Consider the following 6,000-nt stretch of genomic DNA (forward strand, 5'->3'; position numbering starts at 1 on the left):
GCGCTTTATAATTGAGTCATCACACACATACACACACACACACATAAAAACACATACACACATGCATGCCCTCACACATACAAATTAGTAATCCTTTTTATTTTTAATATAATGACTTTTTAGTGTTATTTCACTGGCTTCAAAACAATTACTTCAATGCCTACCTAGTATTTTATTGAGTGGATGGATGTTACTTAAATATATTTATGTTGTTGGGGATTTAGTATTTTAATCTTTACATTGTTAATCATGCCAATTTATATCAGCATGCAGAATATTGTTTTTCCATTTGGGGGGAGGTTTCCTTAAAATAAATGCCTAGAAATGAAATACTACATGAAAATATCTGAACACTAGCTTTTTCTTAAGGGACTCACCAATAATAATCTATATTATCATTTCTACTAGAACAACTGAGGGCACTAATCTTTTGAGAGAAGGAGTAAATGATTGGGAAATAATAAATTAATTGACAAATATAGCACTCTGGAAATTTCAGCAATTAGAAATGACAGAGTAGCTTCTCTCAGACTAACCATTTGCCAATAATAATTCTGAACTTTGGGAGGTGATATCTAAGGGGGGACCTGTTTAAACCACTGGAGAGTTACCAAAAGAATGTATATAGAAACTAAAAGGAATTTTACTCAAAAAAAAAAGGAACTGCAGTACATGAGATCAACATTTGCACAGATTTTTTTTCCCTAAGAATATTACCTAGAACCATGTGAAGCATGACACCATAAACTTGCTAGCTTGGGGAGTCAGAACCTAGAACTGACAACTGCCAGAGCAGCTAGAAATTAAGGATACAAATCCCAATGAAGAGGAAGTCACAGAGAAAAATACACTGCGTGCATATAAACTCTCCTCAAATTCTAAAACAGAGATGCACATGTGTTGGGCAAGTTTCCAAGGAGCCCTGAAGGAAAATAAGAGCTGGAAGGCTGAAAGATGTCAGTAGAGATTTCAACAGCTGACCACTGTGAGGGAGACAAGGTTTGTACTTTGATTCTTGCCAGTTATATGGAAAGCTAGGAAGATTAATACCACGTCCCAGAACTAAGGGATATGCCTTAGGGCAACACTAACAAAGCTTAACACAAAGTGTCCACAAGATCAAGGTGATTAGTTCATACAATGTTACAAAAAAAAAAAAAAAAAAGACAACAGAAACTCATCATTTTTCAGAGAAAAGCAACAAAATCCAGGATCGTACAATGCTAGTATACCATATAAGAATTACTTATAAATGCACAGAAACTAGAAAATATGACTCAGGCATAATAAATAATATCAATAAATGGTAATAGATTCAGATATAAATAAATGTTGAGCCTGGAATAAGAATTTTGAAATAAATAGGAAATATATATTTTAAAAACTCCACAAACATTTATATAATGAGAAAAAAGTTTGGAAATTTCAGGAGAGATACGGTAGCTGTAAAATAGTAATAATCCTAGAACTGAAACTATTACTAGAATCAAAATTCATTAGGTATAATTGAGAAAAGATTGGATAAAATAAAACAAAATATTAGCAAACTTTAATGCTAGTCAGTAGATATCATCCAAACAGAAGTAAAGAGAGAAAAAATATTGAAAAGAAATAAGCAGACTCTACATGACCTCTGGGACAGTGTTAAGCAGCCTGATTTCCATATACTCGGAGTCTTAGAAGGATATAAGAGCAAGAAAGGGGAAGATAAAAGATAGAAGATAAATTAGTCAACATTTTTCCAAACTGTGAACAAATAGTATTCACTGATCTATTTTGCAAGCAAGATAAATACTGAGGAAACCAAGCTTAGGAGAATAAGGAAGCCAAACTGTTAAAGCATAAAGAAAAAATTAAAAGTAGCCAGAGGAAAAAAAGACACATAACATACAGGAAAACAACCATAAGAAGTAGAACTGGAAAACAGAACATCTTTAAAGTACAAAATACTTTAATAAAGTACAAAAATAAAAAAGAAATTAAGAAAATTAAGAATCTAGAATTCTATATCTACAGAAAATGTCTTTTTCAAAAACTGAAGGAATCCTGAAGCGATTTTCTGAGAAGACATGTCACTCACAGAAAAATCCTAGGGGATGTTGTTCAGGCTGAAGCGAAAAGGTATCTCATAGAAATCCAGATATAAAGGAAGGAAAGATACCATGCAAATGTCAAGATAAGAAAGCTGATATGACTATATTAATACCAGAAAGGTAGAGCTCAAGATTAGTTGTACTATGAGTTAAAGAGGATCATTACATAACAGCACGATTAAAAAGGCAGTTCATCAAGAAGACCGAAGGATTCTAAATTTTTATACACCTAGTAATAGAGCTTCAGAATACATGAAACAAAAATAAAGGGAGAGGGCTTCCCTGGTGGCGCAGTGGTTGAGAGTCCGCCTGCCGATGCAGGGGACGGGGGTTCGTGCCCCGGTCCGGGAAGATCCCACATGCCGTGGAGCGGCCGGGCCCGTGAGCCATGGCCGCTGGGCCTGCGCGTCCAGAGCCTGTGCTCCGCAACGGGAGAGGCCACAACAGTGAGAGGCCCGCATACCGCAAAAAAAATAAATAAATAAAAAATAAATAAAAATAAAGGGAGAAATAGACAAATACATAATCATATTTGAAAATTATATCCTCATTAATTGATAGAACAAGTACCTTCAATTCAGTAAATATTTAGAAAATTTGAATAACACTATAGACGAACTTTAACTAATTAAGAGCTGCAAAATACTCCATCCTACAACTGCAGAATACACATCCTTTTCAAGTTCACATGGAATGTTCACAAAGACAGACCACATGCTGGAGCATAAAACAATAAATTTTATATGGTTGAAATCATATACAGCATATTTCTAACCATAAGAATATTATATTAGAAATAAAAATAAGAAATATAAAGCTCAGATACTTAAATATTTGTTATGTAAGTAATATCATACTTTTAAAAATAACACTCATAAGTCAAAGAAGAAATCACAAGGGAAATTTTTTAAATTGTTTAAAGTTATATTCCATTTACAGTTATAAAAAATTGTATGGGATTAAGAGGTACAAATTACTATGTATAAAATAAGCTATAAGAATATATTGTACAACACAGGGAATGTGGCAAAATTCTTTAGTAGACAGTTAAAATGATGATACAGACAATGGCTAATGAATACTGAAAATATATTCCACATTTTTAGCCATCAAAAAATGCAAATTAATCCACAATGAGATGCAATCAAAACTCACCAATATGGTCAAAATTTAAAAGGTGAAAATAGCAAGTGCTGTCGAAGATATGAAACAACAAAAACTCTCAACATGTTGTTTGGCAGGGTCCCAAAGAGTCAAGCACACACAACAACGAGCAACCCAGAAATTCTACTCCTAGGTATTTACCCAAGAGGAATGAAAACATATGAACGTACAGAGCAAATTTATTCATAATAGTACATAAAATACCATAATGGCTATCAACAGGTGAATGGCCAAAAGAAGAAACTGAGGTATGTCCATAAAATGGGAATAATATTAGGCAGTTGAAAGGAATACACTACTGAAGCATTATTTTGAGTGAAAGAACCCAGGGAACAAAAAGGTGTGCATACAATGTTATTCCACTTGTATGGATTCCAATTAAGCTAAGGTGATAGGAAAATAGTTGTCTCTGAGAAAGGGAAGGGATTGATTATAAAGGAATATGAGGATACTTTCTGGGGCAATGCTAATGTTTTCTGTCTGGGCAGGGATGGAGATATGACAAGTGTAATCACTATAATTACATAAAAATATGTATCCATTTGAAAAAATTTTAAAAACACAAAAATCTGTGCATTTCACTGTGTATAAACATCTAAATTATAATATTAAAGTTAGTTTTAAACTAACTTTATGATTAAATGATTTTTACTTGCAGTTATGTAATTAGATTGTGCCAAATATTTTAACTGTATTTGTGCTCCAGTTTACTTGTTTTTATTACATTCTTATCCTTTGTGCATATATCTATTTTCTTATTTATTTCTATTTCTTAATATATACGATACACTTACTATTTATTTAACTTATTATTACACATAATGTCCAAGTCTGTTTACATTATTATAACTTTTTAATGAAATTTTAAATCTTTATATTCATTTCCTTATGATTTCTTCTTTTGCTGGTAAGCATAAAAAGTCTTTCCCAGGCTTCCCTGGTGGCACAGTGGTTAAGAATCTGCTTGCCAATGCAGGGGACACGGGTTCGAGCCCTGGTCCGGGAAGATCCTACATGCTGCGGAGCAACTGGGCTCGTGAGCCACAATTACTGAGCCTGCGCGTCTGGAGCCTGTGCTCCGCAACAAGGGAGGCCGCGATAGTGAGAGGCCCGCGCACCGCGATGAAACGTGGCCCCCGCTTCCCGCAACTAGAGAAAGCCCTGGCACAGAAACGAAGACCCAACACAGCCAAAAATAAATAAAAATAAATTAATTAATTTAAAAAAAAAAGTCTTTCCCTACAAGAGATTCGGTAAATATTCTTCTCTAATACCTCCTTGCTATTGAGCATTTTTCATATTAAACTTGTTAATTCCTCTGGAATTTATTTCTCTTGTATGTTGGAATAAAGAATGTCAATTAGTTGGTTTTTTTTTTTTCAGATTTCTAGTCAATTGTGGCTTTTATCTATTGATGAACAAAGACTCTTGAGTAAAATAAAGTTTATTTCCTGGCTATTTCAGTGAACTGTCTATTGCAATAAAAATACCCCAAATCTTAGCTATTTTAATTGTATAAGGTATTTATTTTAAAAAAAGTAATTCTCTCATTACTCGTCTTTGGTCAGAATTTACTTCTATGATCCCACCTCTTTATTCTGTCAGAATAATGTTAAAATCTTTTTATCAAGGTAAATAAATGCCATTGGAAATTTCTTTAAAAAGAAAGTTTTGAAATCTATATATTAATTTGTAAGCTTCTGACATCTTACAGATTTGTGTGTGTGTGTGCCAGTTCAGGAACATGAGATCTTTTTCCACTAATTGTTCCCCTTTATGTAACTTAAAAAGCATTTCATTTTTCCATTTATATATCTGAATTACATAATTATATTTTCACATTTGAGATGGAAACAGTTTCCATTTTAATTTAATTAGCTTTCAATGGGACATATAAATTAGCTTTGCCCAAATACTTTAACAAGATTGCCTTGCATTTTTTTTTGCCTTGCATTTTTTTAAAAAAAGAGTAACACTGATTTCTTGATATAGATTCAAAGTGTTTATTAATTTGTGATTTCACTGCATTGTGTACTGTTTTGTACAATATTTCCTTTCAAAGGATAGTAAATTGAAGTTTCTTCAAAAGTTAGTATACAATGTTGTAGCATTAGTTTTCCATATTCTATGGAATGCTAGATAATAAATTTATATTTGTAGGACTTATAGTTCTAATACTTATAGTTTATGAAAGTGGAGAGAACTCAAAAGTTTAGTTTTTATTTCTCAGCAAATCACATCCGTATGATTATAGGAAAGCACAACTCTGTGCAGTTAGTTAGGAAAGTGTTAAGAATAGGAAAAATACACCATAGGAACACCAAAGATGTTGAAGGGTTTCTTTAAATAGCGTACAGATAGTATCTGATTAACTGAAGTACTAGAACAGAGTGAACCACAGCTCAGAGCCCTGCAATGATAAGGCTTTAGTCAGTAGGAAAGTTTTCATAGGTGGAGTCTCCCTAAGAGTCTGTGAGTGCAACCATCAGAAGTGGAAAAAAAAAAAAAAAAGAAAAGAGGGGAGAAAACTTGGTGACTTGTTGAAAAAAATTGGTCCTAAAGCCACCCAAAGTTCTTTCTGTCCAAGCTACACTCAGTGGTGATATTTGATCCTAGGCTGAAGCCAGAGAAGTACTTTCTAACAAATCAGAGCAATTTTCCTAGAAATCCTTGGATTTGCAGGCATGGGGTCCTCCTGATTTGGGCAACTGAGAGGTGAAAGAAGTGAGTGGCTTCCTGCCTA

The sequence above is a fragment of the Pseudorca crassidens genome, chromosome 5 (genome assembly GCF_039906515.1).
Source record: "Pseudorca crassidens isolate mPseCra1 chromosome 5, mPseCra1.hap1, whole genome shotgun sequence".
In the NCBI taxonomy this organism is placed as follows: Eukaryota; Metazoa; Chordata; class Mammalia; order Artiodactyla; family Delphinidae; genus Pseudorca; species Pseudorca crassidens.